This window comes from Vombatus ursinus, unplaced genomic scaffold (assembly GCF_900497805.2).
Source record: "Vombatus ursinus unplaced genomic scaffold, bare-nosed wombat genome assembly UNPS02014821.1, whole genome shotgun sequence".
NCBI lineage: Eukaryota > Metazoa > Chordata > Mammalia > Diprotodontia > Vombatidae > Vombatus > Vombatus ursinus.
Genome location: NW_020954599.1, coordinates 31,497,634 through 31,509,845, shown reverse-complemented (window position 1 = coordinate 31,509,845; position 12,212 = coordinate 31,497,634). Strand labels below are relative to the sequence as shown.

At 42.6% G+C, this 12,212-nt stretch overlaps 1 protein-coding gene across 3 annotated transcripts in view; it reads right to left on the bottom strand.

Annotated features, from left to right (window-relative positions):
* Positions 1 to 5,900, bottom strand: part of ACSL1 (acyl-CoA synthetase long chain family member 1) — an 88,343-nt gene extending 82,443 nt beyond the window's left edge. For 2 of the 3 annotated variants that reach the window (XM_027837395.1, XM_027837397.1), the window contains exon 1: positions 5,778 to 5,900. The gene's annotated coding sequence lies outside the window, so the exon portion shown is untranslated. Of the gene's footprint in view, positions 1 to 1,987; positions 2,057 to 5,777 lie in introns of all 3 variants that reach the window. The other variant, XM_027837396.1, reaches the window with a different exon arrangement.
* Between the last annotated feature and the right edge of the window lie 6,312 nt (positions 5,901 to 12,212).

Below are 12,212 nucleotides of genomic sequence, written 5' to 3'. Positions count from 1 at the left end.
TGTATTTAGTCTAAGCCTTCCTCAGATACTCTTGTTGTTCAAGTCGTGTCTGACTCTTCGTGACCTCATTCGGGGGTTTCTTGGCAAAGATTACTAGAGTGGTTTGCTATTTCCTTCTCCAGTTCATTTTTGAGATGAGGAAACTGAGGCAAACAGTGACTTGACCAGGGTCACACAGTTAGTATGTGCTTGAGACCAGATTTGAATTCATGAAGACGAGTCTCCCTGATTCCAAGCCCAGTAGTCCATCCACTTCGACACCCAGCTGCTGCTCCTCTACTACTCAGCCCACACCAATGACCACTCACAGCCCCCCGCCCCACTCTCTCTCTCCCCTCTATTGTACTTGGCCTATGGAATACCTTTTGTCACTTTTTGTATTCCGTCTTGTGAGCTCTGAGTATTTCATAGGTTGTTTTCTATATCTATATCAGAAATTTTTGACAAATTTGTGAATTTAAATGAGAAAAAAGTTACATCTTTATTTTCACTAATCTCTAACTGAAACTGAGCATTTCTCTCAATTATGTAAAAATATAGGGTCTCACCAGTCTGCCAAAGGGGGCCATGATACAAAAAAGGTTAAGAACCCCTGGTACAGATGTCAACTAGCTCCTTCAGGACAAGCAGTCTAGACCTGTATGCTTCCCACCCCTTGGGCTCAGGGATCTGAGTTGATCAGGCCACCTCATACCTGTTGCCTTCCCACCCCCTTTGCTCAGTGACACCCAAATTTCATAGGAATCCAATCAATATCTGCTGAATCAAACTGAATTTTATACTCCTACTCTGTTCCATCTAGTTGGTATGAAGGGATGACTCAGGTTAACAGGAGATATGAACAGCACAGAAATAAAACAAAAACACAAAGAATCATGAAAAGGGTACTGACCTTGGAGATAGGATTTCCTGGCTTTGTCCAAAAATACTGGTGTGACCCTGGTCATGTTATTTTTACCCTTATAGCCTCTACTTCCTTCTCAATCAATATTCAGTCAGGCAACAAGCATTTATGAAATGCTTACAATGAAATGCCTGGCAGCATGGTGCTAAGTGCCTAAGTAGAAAGAAAGACAGCGCCTACCCTCAAGGAGCTTACTTCTAATAGGCGAAAACCACAGATGAAAGGAAGTTGAGAAAGAGTGGGCTAGAAAACAAGGCAGCATATTTCACAGAAGTTTGTTCCAAATAGTCTATGGTTCTCATTCAGTCTGTTTTCAAGCTTCAGTCTGCTAAGGTAGCCTCCAGCTCAATAGCAGATGGATGGCTCAGTCACTAAATTGTGACTGCCTTCTTAGCCAGTCAGTGAAATATCTAATGTTCAGTGAACTCAGCTTCTTACTTATCTGGGCAGATTGTTTCACAACAAACATGAAGGTGTGCCAATTTTAACAGTCACCAAGATCATGTGCAAGCTGACAGACAGTCACATTTATTCAAGTTCCCCCCCCAAATGAAGAAACAGTGTAAAAGGCAATTAGAACTTTCCTCTTTAAAACACCCTCAACTACTGCAGCTACACTCCTACACACTAGGAAATTTCAACTAAATAGTCTCATGGGCTGTGGATTAGAAGATAACTTTCAAAGGGCTACCCTGCAAACCACCTGGCCTATTCAGTAACTAAACAAAATAAAGCAGGGGGTCATGCCACAAACTAGTTTGAATAAGAACTGCTTTAGGGCAAAGGGTTTTGTTAACAGTCCATTAATATACCTATTAATTTTTTATTTTAAGTCTGAAGGACAGCCAATTCACAAAGTGGTAAGAGGCTGCACAGACACGCAATCCCATTTCTAGAATTTTCAGTCCAGCCTGCAAAATGCAGATGTGACAAGTGTACCTCAGGCCACTGCTTCTTCAGGGCAATACTAATTTCAAAGAAGGAAAGGAAGGGAGTTGGAGGGAGAGCAAGACAGTTAACAGGTAAAATGCTATTTCCTGGAAACTATTCTGATCTGGGCAGGAACAATAAGATATTCTTCACCTCATAACTTGTTTCCTTGAGAATGATTGGTCACATTGCAGGAACACTGATTCAGAAATCTTCCTCTACCTGCAAAAATACAAAACAATCTTCTCCTACTATTATTCTATGAATAAATATTTCACAATACCCAACTTTTCCGTTGTATTTTTCAGTTTATATGAAGCAATGTAGAATAATTGACACAGGTCTGGGGCTTCTCAAAACTCAAAAAGTCAAAAAACTATTCAACATGGATTGCATTGTTGGCATTGATGCAGCACATCATTTTTGTTGGAATTACATGGTAAGACTTTAGAATATAAGAAATATATATTATCAAGGTTTGGATTAATAAATGTATTAATCTGGTCAGCTGGATGTGGAAGTTTTAAATTTTATATATTATAAAGATAATATTTTCCTTTGGAAAGGACTGGGCAGTCTATGATTTTATCAATGATGGGGCACCCCCTCTATTGATGCAGATGGACAACTCATCTTAAGGTCTTTGAAAGTTGCTGGAGGGCATTGAGGGGGGTAGAATGACTGGTCCATGGTCACATAGCTAGTGTGTGTCAGAAAGAGGATTTGAACTCAGGTCTTCCTGATTCCAGACACCTTCCTGTTCCCTGCTATCACAGTGCAGCTTGACACATGCTTAACAATATTAAATTATTACACAAGAACATTCATTACTTCATAAATCTGCCAGCCATCATTTTTTTTCTCAGCTTACATACTTTAAATGTGACAACATGAACAATTAGTCAAATATTCTTCATGTCATTACCTATCTTTATACACACACATACATAGACACACATAGATAGATGGATCCTTCTTTCCCTGACGCTGTGGGAGACCACCAAAGTCAGTCAGGTCAAGCACTGTGTTAAGGGCTGGAGATATAAAGAAAGGCAAAAACACTTGGTCCCCACCATGAAGGAGCTCACATGCTACTTAGGGAGCGAATATAGAAATCTAGATAATATACATACTAAGTAAATGGAAAGTAATCTGAGAGGGAAAGTAATAGTGGGGTGTGTGTGTGTGTGTGTGTGTGTGTGTGTGTGTGTGTGTGTGCAAGGACTCTGGCCGCAGGTGGGCAATGTTTACATTCAAAGCCAACTACCCTTCCTTACTCCACACCTTTCACCACCACCCCAGGACATACACTAGCCCTTTCAGTCTGGATTACTTCCCAGTCTTGAGTGTCAATCAATGTAGCAATGAAAAACGACCCTGTGGCATCTTTTTGACCACCTCCACTCTGGGGTGACCTTAGGTAACTAGCTCTTAAGTCACCACATACATACTCATTGTCATATGATTGACTGCCATAGTTCTGAAAGTAAGGTTTCCAAAGGACTCAGGATACCAATCATAAGAATTTTGCTGACAATTCTTACTAAAGTCTTAGAAGTCTCAGAAGCAAATGAGCAGGTAGCCCTAGTGCTTCTGCTATATATGCTTGAAGGCAATGCTCCATACCTGACAACATTCTAAGGACTGATTCTACATTACCAACTCCAGAAGAAAAAAAAGTTATTAACTAGGTTTGGACATTGCTAAACAGATTCACTTTCCCTCAGCTCCCAACTGTTAGCATTTGGAGGAAAATCCAACAGATATATCTTCAAATTTCTAATTCTCTCCAACTCTGATGAAACAGTTACCATAAATTACTAACACTGTCCCACTTAGATTGCATCAACACATTTATACATCACATTTAAAGTGTTCAACAACATTCTGGCAAACTTGGGGGACAGGAAGAACTACCACTAGTTTTTTGTTTTGTTTTTTTATTAAAATGACAAGGCAAGGAATAGGCTTTGCTGTCACACAGCTGTCAAAACCAAAGGAGAAACAGATTCTCAAGAGAAAACGGTGCCTTGCCAAGCACCTCACCCCTATGGTACACATTTAGAACAAACAGACATTTTTGCTTGCTATTAAATTGCACCTGGAAGCAAACACTAAGACATGGGTAGTACGATGTGATGTGAACAGGATCAGGTTGTCATGTGTGCCTTTCGAACTTGCCTTGAAACCTGAATGACAACTTAAAACATCAGCCAAGCTCCAAAGTCTCCCCTTTACTCAGGGAGCAAGGGGGAAAATTTAATTTCTCTGACTAAAAACTGAGGAGAAAGCAGTACATTTTACTTTAATCTTCCTGCAGTTCAAACTGTCAACTTAAATTTTAAATAAATTGAGAATGTCGCCAGTACAATTGTGCAGCCAGCATGTTCAAAAGTAACCTGAGCACAAATAATTTTTTAAAACAACCCACAAGTTAATGTTGTCATTTGAATAATCCTGACGCTTCTCTAAATTGGAGTAAAAAAAGGGGGGGGGGGAGATTATGCTCATTTCTTTTTGGCTCAGAGAAATTCAATCACTACATGGGCAAAAGCATCCCGTGATTGACAGTATTTGCCATTTTGGGTGACTGTCTTGTGATGTGGCTGCCACACAGGAGATTTTCAAAAAGGTCTAACAGATAAAAGAAAGTAGAAGCTATCTAGCCAGCCTCAGCTGATTTAATACGAAAGCTCATTCTCCAACTCTAACATTATGAAAATTGGGTAGAAGTGATGGTTGTTTTATTTTTTTAAGCAAGTTTTAACAGGACACAAAACTGAGTCCCTTGAGATTGTCCTGACTCCAAAGTCTCATGTATACATGAAAAAAGTTTTCCATCACCCTCCCAATTCTCCTCTCGCAGGTAAGGTTATTGTGCTTGCACACTTCAAAAAAATATCTCCAGTGTCCACTCCATCCACCAGGGCATTTTGCTAGGGCCAGGACCTCTTCTGGAGATCCGGAGAACGTCTACATAAGGCAACTGGTGTTAAATGCTGCATTTTGCCCTCTTTCAATACTCTTTAGAATATCAACAACAAGAGTGCCCCGGGCTAGCTGTGCTTCAAAGGGCTAGGGGCCCTATTGTCTAACGGGACATAACCCTAACCCTAATAAAGTATTATTATTTTTTAAGTTGAGAGCTTCCCCATAGCGCCCGCTTCCAGTATATCCTACAATTCTGGTTTGGGGAAAGAGGGCTTACGGGGAGACTACAGTCATGCCACCCTGATAATAGCAAAGGTTGAGACGGCTGGGTGGCCAAGGTGTGAGTGACCGTGCCAGCAGTGCCCACCGCCTCAACCATGGGGCCGGCTTCTGACACGCGAGTAACCCGGATAAGTATCTACGCAAACACCGAGCTGCCTGTCCTGGAGAGCCTCTCACAGGATGCTTGCAGAAGCCGGCGCTACACTGTATTGCCCTGCCCAGCACTGCACTGAGCGGCCCGGCCCCGCCGGCTGAGGACAGGGAGGAAGGAGAGAGAAGAGGAAACGAGGCAGGCAGGCAGGCAGGCATGCATGCATGTATGCATGTATGTATGCAGGCAGGCAGGCAGGCATACAGGCAGGCTGGCCCTAGCCTCCTGCACAGGAAGCAGCGGTCAGAGCCAGGGGTTAGGCTGGCCTCGCAGCAGCTGGAGAGCCAGGGAAGGTGGGGAAGGGGGGATATGCTCAAGAATTGAGCGAAGGCACATGCATGTCCCTGCTACTTCTCTGCTCTAGAGATCAGGGGGTGGAGGGGAAGGGGAGGGAAGACTAGACTACCAAGGCTGCGGATGCTCCCCCACCCCCTCCCCCGCCACACACATAATCCCCCAGTGCTCCGCTCCTTTGGGTGGAGGGTACCACGGAACTGCGAGGGAACACAGTCTTGGGATGGGGGTGGGGGGCAGGCTACCGGACCCTTCTTCCCCTTTCTCATCCACTCATTCACTCACCTCGTTATCCGCAGGCCGAGCCCGCCCCGCCGGCAGTAAGCACAGTTTGCTACTGCCTGCCGAGTCCCCAGGCTGGATCCTATTTAAAGCGCACACGGCTAACGCTGCTGCTGCCGCTGCTGCCGCTCCTGGGAGGCTGTTGCGTGGTGCGCGTGCCGCGCCCTCCCCCACCCCGCCCCCTATTCCCCACCCCCACTTCCCTCACCCGGTCTGACGGCGCGCGCGCGCGCGCGCACTCCGGGGCCCTGGCGGGAGGAGGCTGGACTAGCAGCTGTCCTGGGGTGGAGGAATCGGGAGCTGACCGCTCTGTAGCCTCCTCCTCCCTCCCAGCCCTGCTCGGCCAGTCCGGTCCGTTCAAACTTGACCTCCCCCAACCCAGCCTCCCTCCTACCCCCAAATCCCCGCCCCCAAGTTATATTTCTTAATAATCCAGAGGAAGGGAAAAGGCGAAGGGTGCCTTGGAACTGTTGGCAGTAGCAACCCCAAAATGAGCCCATCACGTCCCCGGGAACTGCGCCGAACAGGACCTTTTCTGTCTTTACTGTCATACACATACCAAATGTTCCCCTGGAGCCCCCCAAGCACATATGGGGCGCCTTCGGTGCGGCTACGAGCTGCGCGCCCACTCCTTAGAACCACTCTCAGGTGGTGGTGGCCAAAAGGATCTTTCTCTCTTTCTCTCTCTCCCTTCCTTCCTTCCTTCCTTCCTTCCTTCCTTCCTTCCTTCCTTTTTTTTCTTCCTTCGTTCCTTTCTTCCTTATTTCTTTCTACAGATCTCTTTGGCACAGAAACTTGTATGACCTTTACCGCATCTATTTCACCACAACTCTGCACACAGGGTTTCACCACTGCCCCATGCTTTAACCGATTCCTGACTGGACTTGTGCAATGCACTGAACGTGAAACAACCTTCAAAAGAGCACTCCGAGGCTATAATTAGAGCCCAATGTAACCTCAACATTGCTCAAGGGCATACACTTCATTCACCAGGGAGGCTATTGGTGCTTATTCCCCATTCCTAGTATTACCCAACGATTTATTTTGGGATCTGGCATTAGTGGGATACATATATATACATACATATATATACACATGTATATATACTTTTTTTTTTTTTTTTTTACTTTCAGCAGACATCACAATGCTTCCAAAACTGGAACTCAAAATGCAGCCCTTTTACCAAAGTCCAAAGACCGAAGTCACCGCCTCTATCCCTTTTACCTTCAGGATCAAATATAGAATTTTAGCTTTTAAAGTTCCTCACAAATGAGATGATTTTTGTAAAGCACAGTCCCTGGAACACAGTAGGCGCTTAATAAACGCTTGTTTCCTTGCCTTCCCCTTCACATCCTGGACTTTTCTACCGTTCCAGTCTTTTAACACTTGACCCTCCTTCACAGGCTCTAAGATTGGGTTACTTTGGTCTTTTTCCTATTCCTTCCATGAGTCTCCTCCTGCTCGATACCTTTTCACTAAATGTCCCCTATACTTCCTCATCTTTGCCTTCTGACTTCCCTGGCCGTCTTTAAGACTCAACGCAAATCCTACTTTCTGCAACAATCTTTTCCTGCCCTCTCCCATACATATAAACATGTGTATATGCACACATATGTATATTTATGTATATATGTAAATGTTTGTAGTTATTTGCATGTAGCCTTCCCTATTATAAGCTCATTGAGGATAGAGACCCTGTTTTCCTGGCATCTTAGCACTATGCCCTGTATATAGTAAGTGTTTAATAAATGTTGACTGGGCTGGCCTTTGAATCAAAACGAAAGAAGATCCAGGAAGCTCCTTGAGAGTTTTTGCTTTTGTCTTTTTATCCCCAGCATCATAGCACAGTGCCAAGTAGGCACATAGGAAACCTTCTAAATGCTTATGAATTGATTGCTTGATTGCCCCTCCTTGCTGAGTTTCATTAGGCTGCCTTTGTAGGAATGAGGACGTCTAGTTGCACAGGGTTTCAGTAGTTCAAAGCCAGTTGGACAGTGGAATCTTCTTGCCACTCTGCATTACTGGGACCCATAAATGCTTGCTGATTGATTGATTCCAATGTCTTTTGGAAGGCAACTCAATCATAGTGGATTCAGCAGTCCTTCTCTTTGTGCCAGGTTACACTTGGGCTGCTTGTCTTCATAGTACAAGGCAAAAAAAAAAATCATGGTTACATCCCAGCCTTTCCTGTGAGCACTGCACTTGGAGTCAGGAAGACCCACCTTCATGAGTTCAAATTTAGTCTGTGACCCTGAGCAAGTAAGTCACTTCACCCTGTTTGCCTCAGTTTCCTCATGTGTAAAATGAACTGGTGAAGGAAATGACAAACTACTCCAGTATCTTTGCCAAGAAAATCTCAAAATGGGGTCACAAAGAATCAAATATGACTGAAATGACTCTACAAAAACAATTTTCCCTTGACTGACAGTCTCTTTGTATTATTGTTATAGGGTGCATGTAATCAAGCATTCTAATGAAGATGATGTAATGATCTCAAAAGCTCAATTTTGTTCAACTCAGACTTAGTTCTTCTGACTTCCCTCTCTCTGTCAGTGGCATCACCATTCATTTTGCCTCCCATGGGAGAAACCTTGACTTCTCTCTCCTTTTGGTCTCCTAACCAATCGTGTTCATTTCAGCTTTGCAACATCTCTCTAATCAATTCCCTTCTCTATTCCCATTGTCCTCCTTTAGGCCCTTACTACCAAGCTCTTAGACTAGTGCCATGGACTGTGAACAGGTCTTCCTCTATTTGAATCTATCCCTAATGTAGCTGCCAGACTAACTTTTCTTATTCTTATTGATTTGTTCAGAATTGGAAGCATCATGGAGTAGATCCAGCTTTGCTCTTCAACTCTGACACTAGCTATGTGACTTCAGATAAGTAATCTTTTAACTTCTCTGACTCAGTTTCCTCATCTTTAAAATTAAAAACTTAAAATTCATAATAAAATAAGTAAAAAAGAATAAAATACTGTGTCTTTCTGGGTTGTGAAGATTAAATAAGATGTGTAAACTTTAAAACACCACATAAATGTTAGTTATACTAATTTTTTTTTTTTTTTTTGCTTTTTGGTGAGGCAGTCGAGGTTAAGTGACTTGCCCATGGTCATACAGCTAGTGAGTGTCAAGTGTGTGAGGCCAGATTTGAACTCAAGTCCTCCTGACTCCAAGGCCAGAGCTCTATCCACCACACCACCTAGCTGCCCCCTGTTATACTTATTATTATTAATTATGCATAGACCTAAATACACCACTCTATTCAGAAATTTTCAGTGGTTTCCTATTCTCTACCACATTCTGTCACCAACCTATTTTTCGAGTCTTATGTCCTATTACTTCTTCCCATAGTTCAATGTTCAAGCCTAACTGAACTATTTTTCAACCCGCTAAATATTTCTTATGGTTTTCCACCTCTGTATCTTTGTTCATATTGTTCCCTATACCTGTGATATCTACCTTTCCCATCTCCTCACCCCACCTCTGCACCTTGCCTGTTGAATTCCTAAATCAAATGCCATGTCCTCCATGAAGCCTTCCTTTAACTTCTCCTTCCTCCTTGGACTTCACATGTGCATGTGTCTTTCCCTCTTATTAGACCAAAAGCTTCAAGAGGTTGAGTCATGTCTTATTTGTATATCACCTAGCACCTAAAACTGGTTTGCACACAATAACCACATTGAATCTCTTATGCACACATGCACACACACGTACATAAACACACACTCCCATCTGTTAATTTTATTCCACAAGCACAGTATGTTGTAACTTTTTTGTGCATTTATCACATTCTTATTTGTAACATCCATTTTGTTTAGGTTTTACCTTTCCAGCATAAAGTGTGTGGCATGAAGAGCACTAGATCTGAAGTTAGGATAACAGGGTCGAATGAATAAATGAATGAATGAATGGTTTTAAGTTCTGAGAATTAAGAATAGTGTTGGCATATTTGAGTTTGTTCCCAGGTCCCAGGCCAGATGCATATTAAAGATATTGAATATTGCAAGAACCTCAAGATGAGGCAAGGAGTTCACTCCGTCATCTCTCTTTCGAATCTTCTTTTTCAGGACAACAGTAGTCAACTCCTCCCAAAGAATGCCGCTGCTATAGTAAAATGTTTCAGAGACAGCCTGAATTTTTTATTAGCAGTTTAACAGTTCATTTCCTTCTGTACTCCAACTAGCTCGCTTTCCTATTCCCAAAAATACTTCCACTTGGACATCTTCCATTGGGTAGATTTCATTCATTTATTCAACAGATATTTATGAAGGATCTACTAAATTCTATTCAAGCTTGGGGGTTAGAAGATATCAATAAGTCAAGGTTCATGCCCTGAATTTACATTTACATAAGTAATTACATTACAAGGTAGAAGGTAACAAGTGTCTTAAGAGAAGTACAAAGTGCTATGAGAGTTAAGAGAAAAGAAAGATTACTTCTGGTTAGTGTAACCAGGGAAGGCTTCATGGAAGAGTTTGCCTCTGAGTTGGGCTGAATGTCGTCATATGGAGATGGAAATGGAGAGGGCAGCCTAAGTGGAAAGAATGTCTTGAGCAAAGGCAGGGCGGTGCTCCCGTTTTGTCTGCCTTTGGCAGGGCAGAGTTGGAGTTCAGGGGCAAAAACAAGAGAGCAGTCACTGGGGTGGAAAATATAAGGACATATTTGAGAAACAGCAAGAAAAGCTTTTGATAGGTTGGGGTATGTAAATTTACATGCCAGCTAGGAATAAGGATTCTATTTGGTCACCAATGAGTTATTAAAGGGTTTTGAGCAGGATGAGACAATATAATTAAAACAATCTGGCAGCAATATGTAGGTTTTACTTGAAAGTTTATAATACTAGAAAAACTTTTCTTTGATCATTGACCTTGTTACCCCATCCAGCTACCATTGCATCTTCCTTGTGCCCTTCACTGAAAACCCTGAAAATGTTGTCTATATCTGCTGCCTCCACTTCCTTACCACTCTACTCTCCCTTGCGATCTGATTTCAGTCCCCACCACTTTACTGAAACTGCTCTCTCAAAAGTCACTAATGACCTCCTAATTGACAGCCCATATATTCTCTTTTCAGTCCTCATCTTCCTTGACCTTTCCATGGCATGAGATACTGTTGACTCTCAATCCCCACTACTAAATTCATTCTCTTCCCTTTACTTCAGAGACACCATACTTTCCTGCTTCTATGTCTACCTTTCTAGTGACTACTTTTTCTTCACTGGCCCCTTGTCTTCTTTACTGTCCTTACTCATCTCTTAAGAAGAATTCTCCTCTATTCTCAGCCCTGTGCCTTTTCTCTGCAGTTTCCCTTGGCACTTCATTTATTCCCACTCTTAGCACTCTGGACAGGGGCAACTATGAGGATGAGTGAGAACAGTGAGCTGAGTCAGAATTTAAAAGTGTTAATGCTGAGCCCCTACAAGCTGGGTTTCATTAAGTTGTCATTTCAGGAATGACTACAGTATGGAGAGGGAGATTTAACAAGAAGGAAGTATGGGTTCTATCTACCAATAGTTCAGTGCTGGTTTCTGCTATGGAATCTTCTTGCTACTTTACATCCTCAATGATGGGCATAATGCCAAACACATAGTGTAGGTGGTTAATAAATGCATTTTGATTGATTCACTTCATGGTTTTCGGAAGCCAACTCAAACCAAAGTGAGTCTCCAGGGTTTAGGAAGACCATGACTGCATTCCCAAGTTCACTGAGGTTTCCATGATTTGGATGTATTAGTATGTATCTACCCAGAAAGGCAGCCAGGAAGCCACTCTAACTACTGGCCCCCCTGGCTTCCTTTAAGTCCCAACTAAAATCTCATCTTTTACTAGAAGCCTTCCCAAACTCCTCTTAACTCTACTGCCATCCCTCTGTTAATTATTTCCTATTTATCCTGTATACAGTTTACTTTGTATATATTTTATTAGATTGTAAGCTCCTTGAGGTTAGAGACTGTCTTTTTGCCTCTTTTGCATTCCCCAAACTTAGCACAGTGCCTGGAACATAGCAGTCACTTAATAAATGTTTATTGATATACATAAATAAGTACATATATATGTATACACACACACACATACACACATTTGTATGTAGATAGATAGCTATCGACATATTTTTTTTTCTCTCTGAGATGGTAGCTATGTTGCTTGCCTCCACATTGGCCAGGGAAAATGAGTGTATGGAATAAAGCCTTCCTTGAAAAAAATCTAAGTCTCCATCTCTACCATGGAACCCATCCAAGATTCCATTTCATTATCTTGGGGATGGTTTAAGAGTTCCACAGTTAATAACACTATCAATACCTTGAATGTGATATCCATAAGCTGCTGAGGAAGCACTTCCATTCACCCCACCTCATCCCCAATCTCACTTGAAGGCCTGGCACAAATTGTGCCCAGGCTCAGCTTGGGCTCTGATTTAGCCTACACAGATGGACATGGC